Source organism: Balaenoptera physalus, assembly GCF_965194825.1.
Source record: "Balaenoptera physalus genome assembly, chromosome: 8".
Lineage (NCBI taxonomy): Eukaryota > Metazoa > Chordata > Mammalia > Artiodactyla > Balaenopteridae > Balaenoptera > Balaenoptera physalus.
In genome coordinates this window covers 17,149,911-17,162,737 of record NC_138887.1, presented here as the reverse complement: position 1 = coordinate 17,162,737, position 12,827 = coordinate 17,149,911, and the positions used below count along the sequence as shown (strand labels likewise).

Sequence of the window (12,827 nt, the reverse complement as noted above, 5' to 3'; positions counted from 1 at the left end):
AGCTGCCTACTTTGGCTACTTCTTAGGTTCAATTTCTATGAGACCTCTGTGCACACAATTAAAATTAGTTTCTTTTCTCTTAATCTGTCTTGTGCCAATTTTATTAGTCCAGCCACAAGAACTCAAGAGGGGTAGAGGGGGAATTTCCTCCTCCCAACACTATAGATGGAATGTTTGTATCCACCTGAAATTCATACGCTGAAATCTTAACCCTTAGTATGATGGTTTTAGGAGATTGGGCCTTTGGAAGGTAATTAGGTCATGAGGGTGGATCCCTCCTAAATGGGATTAGTGCCCTTATAAAAGAGACCACACAGAGCTCCCTAGCCCCTTCCCTTCCCCTATGTGAGGTTACAGTGAGAAGAGGACTGTCTGTGAACCAGGAAGAGGGCTTTCACCAGAACTCAACAATTCTTTTTTAAAAAAAATAATTAATTAATTTTTGGCTGCCTTGGATCTTTGTTGCTGTGTGTGGGCTCTCTCTAGTTGTGGCAAGTGGGGGCTACTCTTCATTGCAGTGTGAGGCCTTCTCATTGTGGTGACTTCTCTTGTTGCGGAGCACGGGCTCTAGGCATGTGGGCTTCAGTAGTTGTGGCATGCGGGCTCAGTAGTTGTGGCTCCCGGGCTCTAGAGTGCAGGCTCAGTAGTTGTGACACACGAGCTTAGTTGCTCCACGGCATGTGGGATCTTCCCGGACCAAGGATTGAACCCATGTCCCGTGCATTGGCAGGTGGATTCTTAACCACTGCGCCACCAGGGAAGTCCCAGAACTCAACCATTCTTGCACTCTGATTTTGACCTCCAGCCTCCACAACTGTGAGAAATACCTTTCTGTTGTTTGTAAGCCACCCAGTCTATGCTCTTCTGTTACAGCAGCCCAAACGAACTAAGACACTGGGTGACAGGCACTTGAGAATTCATTATCTGTTCTCCTTACTTTTGAATATGTTTGAAAATATCCATAAGCAGTAACCTTAAAAGAAGAAGTTCTGATAGCGTGTGAAGCTTATCAAAATTGCTGTCCTAATCAGAGTTGGCTAAGCAGCAGAGATGTTAAATCGACTTGGAAGGTCAGCTAGGAAGGGACGTGGCCTCCTCATGGTGGTGTTGAGCAATAGTGCAGCCGCCCATGTGGGCGCTGAGCCAGAGCACGAGCAGCCTGCCAGGGCTGTGCTGGGTCCTTGGACCCTGAACCCTTGGACTCCTCTCTTTCCGATTGCTTCACGGCTTCTCTCTCAGTTCTGCAGGACCCCGTGAAGAGGCAGGAGCAGATATTTCTGTTCCTTGGAGAGGCAAGTAAAAAGTGGAAGTCAGTCTTCAAGTCTCTCTTTGGGAAGATAGCAGCAGATGGTGGGAGTGGTTGTGTTCTCATTTGCCATCAGACTGGCCTCTCTCTCCCTCCATTAAAAATCCTTTGTCAGTCATCTTACACGCACTCTAAATGTTCCATTTTCATCTCTCTCTCTTTTATCCCCAGCATGACATTCTTTTCCTAGTCATGGTAACTTCTTGGTCTTGACTGTGATTTGCTTACTTCTGCAAATCTGCAATGAAGTGTTAGGAACAGTATTAAAATAGAGGCCCTACCCCAGTGACACTTACCTGGAGGCCCATACAGTACCTATTATTAACAGGACGCACAGTTGAAGGAGGATAAACATAAAACACACATAAATCAACCTGGGATGCTTCACCCAGACTTTCCCAATCCCTAGTCCTCACCTCTTGCAAAATACTACTCAGAACACAGCTCAGGGGAAGCCCAGGACAAACTGCCTCTCCATTTGTCAATGTGTAAGGCTAAAGATAACCAGATAATCAAAGAGAACCATCAGTGCAAAGGAGGAGTTGAACCATGAACAAGCAGAACAACCTTCTGCTAGGGGAAAAGGAGATAATGCTGGGGAGGAGGAGAACTTTTGAGGTGGTCTCAGTAGAGATGGGAGAGATTCAAGAGGACATTATATCCATAAATTGAAAGCAAGTTGCCATTGAAAAGGATAGTCAGAAAACTAGAGTTCTTGAAATTGAAATCTTGACAATATGATTATCAAAATTAATTTCAGGGACTTCCCTGGCAGTCCAGTGGTTAGGACTCTGTGCTTCCACTGCAGGCAGTGTGGGTTTGATCCCTGGTCAGGGAACTAAGACCCCACATGCTGTGTGATGTGACCAAAAAAAAAAAATTAATTTCAAAATTCCACGAAAGTCTGAAAAATAAAATAGATGCAGCCAAGGACTGAAATCGAAATCTGGAAGATAAAGTTGAAAAAAGAAATCTTCTGAAACTTAGAGACATGATGTCAAAAGAGATAAAAAAAGGTTGGGAAAAGATCGAAGAAGTTTACCCTCCAATTCCTCTAATAGGAGTCTCAGAAGACGGAAATAGAACACGGAGAAAGGATGTGACTTTTCTCAAAAGAGAGAAATGACTTCGTCTTCAGATTGAAAGGGCCCATCTCGATACATATTGGTGACACTTCTGCCCTACAAGGATAAAAAAGAGTATCCTTAAAGTTTTCAGAAAGAAAACATAGAATTGCCTGACTAAAGTCACAATGGATCAGAAGACTCCAATCAGCAACACTGGACGTTGAAAGAAAAGGGAGCACCAAGTTCCATGTTCTGAGGGAAATGATTTGAACATATAGATATACCCAAGCTAGGCTAAGCCTAAAAATACCTTTGGACACAGGCAAGGACTCTGAAAGATTGTCTTCTCTATCCTTTTTCTAGAACAGCTACTCAGCACTGTACTAGAGCCAAGCAGAAAAGGAACCCACGAAAGAGAAAAACATGGGCTCCAAGGAACCAGTCTAGGAGGACAATGACATGACATCCCAAGACAATGACATGACATCCCAAGACAATGACAGTTGCATCGCACACCTAGACAGCAGTGAGTCCAAATTAGAACAGGAACTTAGAGGGCTCCATGGAAACAGTTTTCAGGAAGAAAGTGGGTAATATAACACAAGTCTTGTGATTAGGATCTAGAAGTCTCACCACAGCCTTCGATCAATGAGATGGTGGCAGAACTCTTTTTTTTCCCCCTCAACAAGAAAAAGAATGGCCACTAGATATTCGAGAAATAAAAGGAAACACTCTACAAGAAAGTCATGGTCTGAATATGAAGCAAGTCAGATTTTGAGCAGTTAGTGTATATGAGAAATAGTGATACACCCTCTGAATTAAATATCAATACAATCTGTCGATACAATCTGTTTGAACTTGTAATGGGTACTCGGTATACACATTTGCCTGTGTTGAGTGTGCTTTTTTAGTCCTGAAAGTGATTTGCCATTTTTATAGCACATTTTCTTTACATATCAGCTTTTCCCTAATAATTTTTTTGAAGAATCACCCAGAGAATAAACTTAGGTATAAATTTTGTTCTCATTGTTTCTCTTTCCCTCTCAAAAAAAAAAAAAAAAAAAGGAAATGTGATTTTATGGTTTTTAACATAGTATTGGTGACTTTGGATTTGCTTTTTTGTTCTCATGTCAAAGCTTATATTTATTGCCTATCTTTTTTATATTTTTTATTTTTTAAGTTAATGTTCATTGGAGTATAGTTGATTTACACTGTTGTGTTAGTTTCTGTGGTACAGCAAAGTGAATCAGTTATACATATATCTACTCTTTTTTAGATTCTATTCCCATATAGGTCATTACGGAGTATTGAATAGAGTTCCCTGTGCTATATAGTAAGTTCTTATTAGTTTTCTATTTTATATATAGTAGTGTGTATATGGCAGTCCCAATCTCCCAATTTATCCTCCACCCGCCATTCCCCAATGGTAGCCATAACTTTGTTTTCTACATCTCTGACTCTATTTCTGTTTTGTAAATAGGTTCATTTGTACCGTTTTTTAGATTCCATATATAAGCGATATCATATGATATTTGTCTTTCTCTGTCTGACTTACTTCACTAAGTATGACAATCTCTAGGTCCATCCATGTTGCTGCAGTTGGCATTATTTCATTCAGTTTTTATGGCTGAGTGATATTCCATTGTATATGCATATCACATCTTCTTTATCCATTCCTCTGTCCATGGACATTTAGGTTGCTTCCATGTCCTGGCTATTGTAAATAGTGCTGCAATGAACGTTGAGGTGCATGTATCTTATCTTATCTTTTATTTATTTATCTATTTATCTATTTATTTATTTATTTATGGCTGTGTTGGGTCTTCGTTGCTGCGTGCGGCCTTTCTCTAGTTGTGATGAGCGGGGGCTACTGTTCATTGCAGTGTATGGGCTTCTCTTTGTGGTGGCTTCTCTTGTTGCGGAGCATGGGCTAGGCGTGCAGGCTCAGTAGTTGTGGCTCACGGGCTTTAGAGCGCAGGCTTAGTAGTTGTGGCACACAGGCTTAGTTGCTCTGTGGCATGTGGGATCTTCCTGGACCAGGGATTGAACCCATGTGCCCTGCATTGGCAGGTGGATTCTTGACCACTGCACCACCAGGGAAGTCCCTGGGGTACATGTATCTGTTTGAATTACGGTTTTCTCTGGATATATGTCCAGGAGTGGGATTGCTGGATCATATGCTAGCTCTATTTTTAATTTTTTAAGGAACCTCCATCCCGTTCTCCACAGTGGCTGTTACCAATTTCCATTCCCACCAACAGTGTAGGAGGGTTCCCTTTTCTCAACACCCTCTCCGGCATCAGTGGTTTGTAGATTTTTTGATGATGGCCATTCTGACTGGTGTGAGGTGATACCTCATAGTAGTTTTGATTTGCAGTTCTCTAATAATTAGCGATGTTGAGCATCTTTTCATGTGCCTCTTGGCCATCTGTATGTCTTCTTTGGAGCAATGTCTGTTTAGATTTTCTGCCAATTTTTTGATTTGATTGTTTTTTGTTTTTTTTTTTGATCTTGAGTTCATGAGCTGTTTGTATACTTTGGAGATTAATCCCTTTTCGGTAGCTTCGTTTGCAGATATTTTCTCCCATTCTGTGGGTTGTCTTGTTATTTTGTTTATGGTTTCCTTTGCTGTGCAAAAGCTTTTAAATTTAATTAGGTCCCATTTGTTTATTTTTGTTATTTTCATTAGGAGGTGGATGAAAAAAGATGTTGCTGCGATTTATGTCAGAGAGTGTTCTGCTTATGTTTTCCTCTTAGAGTTTTATAGTATCAGGTCTTACACTTAGGTCTTTAATCCATTTTGAGTTTATTTTTGTGTATAGTGTTAGAGAATGTTCTAATTTCATTCTTTTACATGTAGCTGTTCAGTTTTCCCAGGACCATTTGTTGAAGAGACTGTCTTTTCTCCATTGTATATTCTTGCCTCCTTTGTCATAGGTTAGGTGACCATAGATGTGTGGGTTTATCTGTGGACTTTCTATCCTGTTCCACTGATCTATATTTCTGTTTTTGTGCCGGTACCATACTGTTTTGATGACTGTAGCTTTGTCATATAGTCTAAAGTCAGGGAGCCTGAGGACTTTAGATTTTGATTAGACAGTCATTTAAGCTCAGCATCTGGAAACTTAAACTTATGGACATTAAGAAGCATAAGCTGAAAAAAATACCCATTAACCTTAATGTCAGACTCATATTTTTGTAATCTATTTGAAGTGTTCCTTAGTAACTAATAGGTCTTGTTTTGAAGAAAAAAAATATATATATGTATAAAATTCAGCCACTCCTCTAGTTTCACTTCACTTTTTTCCTGCTCTATCCAAGTAAAATGAAATGAGAGAATTTTTTAGAAATTTTATTTTTTTATTGACGTATACTTGACATACAACATTCTATTCGTTTCAGGTATACAACATAATGATTCAACATTAAAGAAATATTTACAGCAGTTATCTTTGGGTTGTGGGATTGGAATGGTGTGTGTGTGTATATGTGTGTGTGTGTGTGTATGTGTGTATAGTTTCCTTCTTGATGTCCCACTTTCCACTAATCATTGCTTTCACACTTGCAGACTCATATTTTTTTTAAAGGAGCTCACCTACTTACTGATAGCAGGTATAGGTTTTCTTGTTGAATGCTCCTGCCTACAAGATTTTAGTTTCTCAAGGACTTGGCCTAGGCCTCTACCTTGTTCCTCTTCCTCTGGCCTGGCTCACCCAGCCTCAGGCCTCCCCCACCTGGTCCTGGAGGGTGTCCTGGGCAGATGAAAGCCTCTTGGCCCTGTGCCCCATGATCCCTGCACTCTCATGGGCACCCCACATGGGGTGAGGGAGAAGGGGAGGCAGCCGGTCCAGGTTCGGGTAAACATGGTGATGGGAACCCACATTGCAAGAGCCTCGAGTTCTCTGTACCAATCATTAGACTTTCAGAGTTGCATAAAGTATAAATCTGAGGCCCAAATGCTTACTAATATCGAATCAGCACAATAAACAAAGTAATCAATAAACAAAATAGTCTGGGAGGAACAGACTAAACTCAGAGCCTCTTCCCATGAATAAGTATTTGTGGGGACAGAGCATTTTTGGAGAAGTGAATCGGCTCATTTACCTGTAGAGATGTGGGGAATTGTCGCAAGGGCCTGAAAGGGTAACGAACATAGGAAACTCTCAGTGTTGGTATCATTGTGAAAAAGCCTTTCATGGAAAGGAGAGAGACTAGCACAAAATGTGTTTCCTCCCCTTAAACCATAGATTCTTCTCCTTGCCGTGCTTTCCTGCAGACAAGGAAGGCCTCTAGCAGAGAGAGTGAGAATAGAAAGGGGAAAGGAGAAAATGGAGAGAGGACATGGAAGCTGGTAATGAGGATGAAACCCCGAGAGGCAGTGAGTACTTCAAACTGCACCATGAGTCATCGAGTGACGCATAGGTCTGTGGGTCAGTTTCCTGTCTTTGCCCCCAGATCTTGGCATTATCTTGACTTTCATCTCTGTGTTCTGCTTGTATCATCTATATTCCAAAGGGCAAGGCCATTTTTAACATCTTCATAGCTCCTACATGCTTCCTGTTGGAAGGCAAACTCGTTAGAATACATCTACATCCCAAATTAAATATAATTTTTTGGTAAACATTTTTGACAGGATACTACGTTGAACCATAGGAAATTGCCATTTTTACAGACCCCCAGAACTGTCACACGTTAGCGGTTTCATATTGTTCAATCTAATAATTTTGTCTTTGAAAGTATTTGGCTGTAAGTTCTGTCTTTAATTGACCATTATTTGGAATTCCCTGGTTGTCCAGTGGTTAGCACTTGGTGCTTTCACTGCAGTGGTCCTGGTTGGGGAACTAGGATCCTGCAAGCCAAAATAAATCAATAAATCAATAAATCATAATTTACCATTAGCTAAGCTTTCTCTGCAAGTACTACATAGAGGCTGGGAATTTACGTAAACTGAGGACTTGTAACCTACAGATTATTATTCGAGGTAATGACACTTTAGATGCTCGTAAGTACGAAAGGGAATAATTAGTGGAGTTGACTTAAGTGGCATCTGTAAACTGTCCTTTAAACATTTATTAGCTAAAACCTCCTCGCTGTTTTTATTTTGGGGCTGTGGCCGGTTGGCTCCTGGTGGCAGGCTCTGATGAGTGATTGGTGTGCGGGAGGTTTATTAGAGGAGATGCTGGGCTAGCACCCGTGGGGGAGGGGAAGGAGCCACACTGGACAGAGGCTGGGCTGTAGGGTTGTCACATCCCGCCTCAGCAGCCGCATAGAGAGCTTGGAGCAAGGATGGTCTTCATGCTGTCCAGTTTGGGGCACCGGCCGCTGGATGTAGGCTGCCATCTGCCCTGAGAGGGGACTGTCCAGAGAGGGCCAGCAGCTGAGGGCTTTAGCCAACGATGTTCCCAGCAGCTGGGGAAACAACCCTGTTGTCCTGACGTGGGGCTCTAGTCAGTAAAACACAGCATCCACGACAGTGCCAATTTTTTTTAAGGCCTTCTCGTAGCACTCTAGCACTGGGCCTGGGGGGCAGAGGGGTCAGTGGCCTGTGTGAGAAGCTGATGGGGCTTGAGGCTTTTAAATAGACTTTTGGCATTTAGGGAGAGAAAGGCTTTCAAATAGACTTAAGAGGAAAAGGGAGAGTATTGGGTGAGACTTGCCAGCAGATGTCAAGGTGGAGAGAGGTCTGGGTAGGGTCCCAAGTCCTGCCTGTTGGATCCTCAGTGGTCTTACCTGTGAATCAAGGGGGGTACAGACCTGATGAACCCCATCTCTTCTTCCAGCCCTAGCACTGGGCAGTGCTCTGAGTCTCGCCCCAGCGATCCCAAAGTAGAGCAGATCAGAGTCACTAACTGATTCAGATTTGAATTAGGCAGTTTGTGGATCTTTTCCTCGTTCCTTGCTCACTCCTGGGGATTGGTGAGGCAGAGATGAAGGCAGGATCCAAGCCAAGCCATTTTACAGAGAATCACATTGATTTCTCCTTCCTCTGGCTCGAGACTCTGAACAGGCACATATATGAACAGGACAGTCCGTTTCATTACCGAGCAGCAGGCAGCAGGTCACAGAAAGAAAAAAAAGAAAAAAATTGGAGAGGAGCTGAGAATTAGAAAACCAATGGCTGAGTCACACGCCCGCTGTGTTCAGTTGGGCAGCACATGGAATAATACAGAGACAATTAGTGTGGCCCCTGTGCAAGGATGACACAGCAACGCGTGAAACATCCTGTATTTTTTCAGGGGTGATGAAAAAGTTCTGGAGATGGATAGCAGTGAATGGTTGTACAATGATGAGAATGCACTTAATGCCAGAGAACTGTGCACTTAAAATGGTTAAACGGTAAGTTTTAGGTTATGAATAGTTTGCCACAATTTATTAAAAAAACGGACATGGCTGTAAGGGATGGGGGGTTGGATAAAAATGTCATAAAGTAAAAGTCATGCAATTACACTGATGAAATCAATTACAGCCAAAAAATAGCAAATCTCAAAACCCAAATGCAGGCAGTGACGTGCGCACCCCGGCATAAATACAAAGTAGCGGAAAGAGCCAACCTGGAATCAGCTGGGTTCAAAGCCTAACTCTGCCACTTCCTAGCTGTGTGACCTTGGACAAGACACCCAACTTCTCTGAGCCTGTTTCTTATTTATAAAATCAAAATGATGACATTGGGGCATCCCTGGTGGCGCAGTGGTTAAGAATCTGCCTGCCAACGCAGGGGACATGGGTTCGAGCCCTGGTCCGGGAAGATCACACATGCTGCGGAGCAGCTAAGCCTGTGCACCACAACTACTGAGCCTGCACTCTAGAGCCTGCGAGCCACAACTACTGAAGCCCACGTGCCACAACTACTGAAGCCTGTGTGCCTAGAGCCTGTGCTCCGCAACAAGAGAAGCCACTGCAATGCGAAGCCCTCGCACTGCAACGAAGAGTAGCCCCTGCTCGCCGCAACTAGAGAAAGCCCACGTGCAGCAACGAAGACCCAACGCAGCCAAAAAATAAATAAATAAATAAAATAAATCTATTAAAAAAAAATTCAGAATGCCTGTGCTTTAGTCATGGTTCTGCCACTGTGAAAACATGGGCAAGTGACTCACTTTTCCTGGATTTTGATTTTCTTGTTGTGAAACAAGAGTTGTACTCAATGACCTCTGTGATTAGTTCCTGCTCTAACTTGCTTCTGAGCTTCACAATTTCAGAGCACTCCAGACCTTTACTGGAAAGTGTGTGTCCGGGAAAGGTGAAACTCAGAAGAGCCAGTTCTGTTAGTTTGCTAGGGAGACCATAACAAAAGTACCAGGAACTGGTTGGCTTAAACAATGGAAATGTACAGTTTCATAGTTCTGGAGGCTAGAAGTCCAAGATCAAGGTGTCTGCAGAGTTGGCTCCTGTGGGGACTTTGAAGGAGAACGTGTCTCCCACCCCTCTCCTCGCTGCTGGTGGCTTACCAGCAAGCCTTGGCGTTCCTGTCTTCTCTGCCTTCATCTTCACGTGGCATTCTCCCTGTGTGTCTCTGTCTCTATGCCCACATTTCCCTTTTTATAAAGACACTGGTCATATTGGATTAGGCCCACCCTAATGACCTCATTTTAACTTGATTACCCTTGTGAAGACCTTATTTCCAAGTAATGTCTCACGCTGAGGTACTAGGAGTTAGGATTGCAACATATCTTTTTTGGAGGACACAATTCCGCCAGCCCGTAACAGCAATCATAATACGTGGTTAAAAATTTCTGTATGGAAGGAATGAAGAAGTGGACTAAAAATAGGTCTTTGAATTTTTTCAGTTAGGTGATACCTTTTTCTTATTTCTCTGGAATACCTGAAGTTGAGTTTGTCAGGTATTATCGGGTTTGAGATGCAGTGTCCTTTCAAATGCTCCCCTCTAAGGAAATTTTACGTGTTCCTTTTTCTTTCTTCTCCCCCCTACTTGCTTGTTCCCCTCATTCTTTTGTGTCTCCAACTCTCATTGTATTAATTCTTACTCCATTCTCCTTCATCACCCTACCTGGATCTCAGAAAATAAGGGAATATCTGTTCTTTATTCACCATCCAGAGTAAAAATGTAGCCATCATTCTCACTGAATCATGACTTCTGCTTTCAAAGCCTCTTTTCTTCCTCCCCACTTTTCCAGGGACTCAGAAACCTTGGGCCTGGAAGGGGCCTGAGATGTTTTCTGAGCCCAGAGGTGGCTTGGGTCTCCTTGAACGGCCTATATTTTTAGGCTGGGCATGACCATCTCTCCGCTTTTCAAGTATGTTAGATATCTCTTTCTTATGTCAATTTAAAATCCGTTTCCCCATTCTGTCGCCAGTGAGCTCTCTAGAGTGTGACAGAGCGAAGCCATTGCATCTCCCATGGGAAGCCCTTGGAAGCAACACCGGCCACACAGGTTCAGACTCCTCGTAACATTTGAGAGGTAGTTTTCTCTGGTTCTGCTAGTTATTTAGCCAGTCAGCTTCAGGGTCTGGGACTAGTTAGCTGAGGTCACTTGGGTGGGTGATATAACCTCTTTGAGCATCAGGGTCCACATCCTTGAACTGAGTTACAGCTAAAAGACTTGAACTTAAAGGGCCTGCTTTCTTCCTGTCTAGCTTCACTTTTCTGAATCTCAGAAGATCATAGTACTGGGGGCTTCCCTGGTGGCACAGTGGTTAAGAATCCACCTACCAATGCAGGGGACACAGGTTTGAGCCCTGGTCCAGGAAGATCCCACATGCCGCGGAGCAACTAAGCCCGTGCGCCACAACTACTGAGCCTGCGCTCTAGAGCCCACGAGCCACAACTACTGAGCCCGTGTGCCACAACTACTGAAGCCCGAGAGCCTAGAGCCCGTGCTCTGCAAGAGAAGAGTAGCGCCCACTTGGCGCAACTAGAGAAAGCCCACGCACAGCAATGAAGACCGAGTGCAGCCAAAAATAAATAAATAAAAATAAATAAATTTATTTTAAAAAAAAGATCATAGTACTTACCTTCCCTCATGGGACTGCTGTGAAATCAAAGGTGATAGTATTTGTCAATTTTGTTGCTGTTGATGTTGTTGTTGTTGCTAGTAACTACTGCTGCTGCTGCTACTATAAAGGGCCTGGCAGGAGTTCCTCTTTCCAGGCTGGGTTAACAGCAGAAGTAAATAAAAAACTTTTGCTGCAAGTCACCCTGAGCTTATAGGAAGTGGTTGGGGACAGGATGTGTGGGAAAGCCAGGAGGGTTATTCAAAGAATTATTTCCAAAAAAAAAAAGAATAATTTCCAACCTGTGACCCAAGTTCTGATTGTTAGCCAGCTTCTAGAGCTGTCTGGGAAATGGCCAAGTTCAATTCTTAGAAGATCAAACCTGGGAGAAGTGCATTCACTGTTTCGGAACAAATTAAGCAAAACACAGGATGACTGGCATCCTTTTGATCCCATCCCTCATGCATATCAAGAACTAGCTCCCTTTGATTTCAGAGACTTTAAGAAAAAAGGTACAGAAATGAGTTCTTTTGTTTAAAAAAAAAATCACAAAAGAAAATAATAGGGGTTTGTATCTTCCTGGCTGGCCCTCTTTCTCACACATCTCTCTTCTGGCATGAAGTAGAACAACAGAACTCTGTGTGGACAGATTACAGTGCACTTACCAATAGAACTGAATGGGCCCTCCCTCGTGGATGTGGCTCAGAGACTCCCACTGGGTAGCACTGATGGCCAGTTGGGTCCTTTCCACGGAACCACTGAGCGTTATTTCATCCTTGGGGTTTGCAGGGTGAGTTTGCAGCCATCCTGGGCTTCTTGTCGCCTAGTGTCTAAGAGAGCATCTGGTGGTCTTTCCAGCCACTCTAATGAAGAGAGCAGAGAGGTTGCTTTCAAGAGCCCAAGGGCTTCGCATCTGTCATGCTTACACACGAATGATTTTAGTATCCAGAGAATCACATCAGGAGCTAGTTAAAGCCATTCCTAAATTATTTATCTGGGTCAGATTTTTGTTCACTCTCTTATTCAAGATAAAGAGACTGTTGCTCTGATAGTATCATAAAACCTCTTAACGAATCTTCCATGTTTGCTCTGTGCATTTCTGATACCCTAGTGATTGTTAACTTTGTTTGGGACCTGACCTTGGTATAAAAAATCTACAAAATTTACCCAAGTCTTTATTACCTCTACGTGTAATCAGCTGAAAACTTGTTATGTAGCACTGGTGAAACCGCCTGGTAGTGGTATGAATGTATATTTAGAGATGACAGAACTAAGGAATTTGAACCTTTATCATTAAAAAAAAAAACCCTAAAGAAAGCAAAATATAAAATATACATAATTTTTAAAAGATTAAGGTACCCATATTAGAGCAGTCGTTCTCAAACTTTTCTATTTATCAGGGTTACTGCAGTAGGTCCTTGGCATAGCCTTTCAAAATCTGTTTTTTAAAAACTCCACTGATGATTCTGATAGGCTCCATTCCACAAAATAGTCTTTTATATTTT

The 12,827-nt window shown here is 42.7% G+C and overlaps 2 long non-coding RNA genes across 3 annotated transcripts in view; one reads left to right on the top strand and one right to left on the bottom strand.

The window, feature by feature from the left end:
* Positions 1–12,827, top strand: part of LOC309666295 — a 79,788-nt gene that overhangs the window by 32,358 nt on the left and 34,603 nt on the right. The gene's annotated exons all lie outside the window — the stretch shown is intronic.
* On the bottom strand, positions 440–11,330 carry LOC309665812. 2 transcript variants are annotated; one of them, XR_014266725.1, is made up of 3 exons: positions 8,104–11,330; positions 7,142–7,222; positions 440–6,930 (listed from the first exon to the last, which is right to left on the bottom strand). It is a non-coding gene; the product is annotated as an uncharacterized lncRNA (long non-coding RNA). The 2 variants fall into 2 exon arrangements; XR_014266724.1 differs by having other exon boundaries at positions 440–7,222.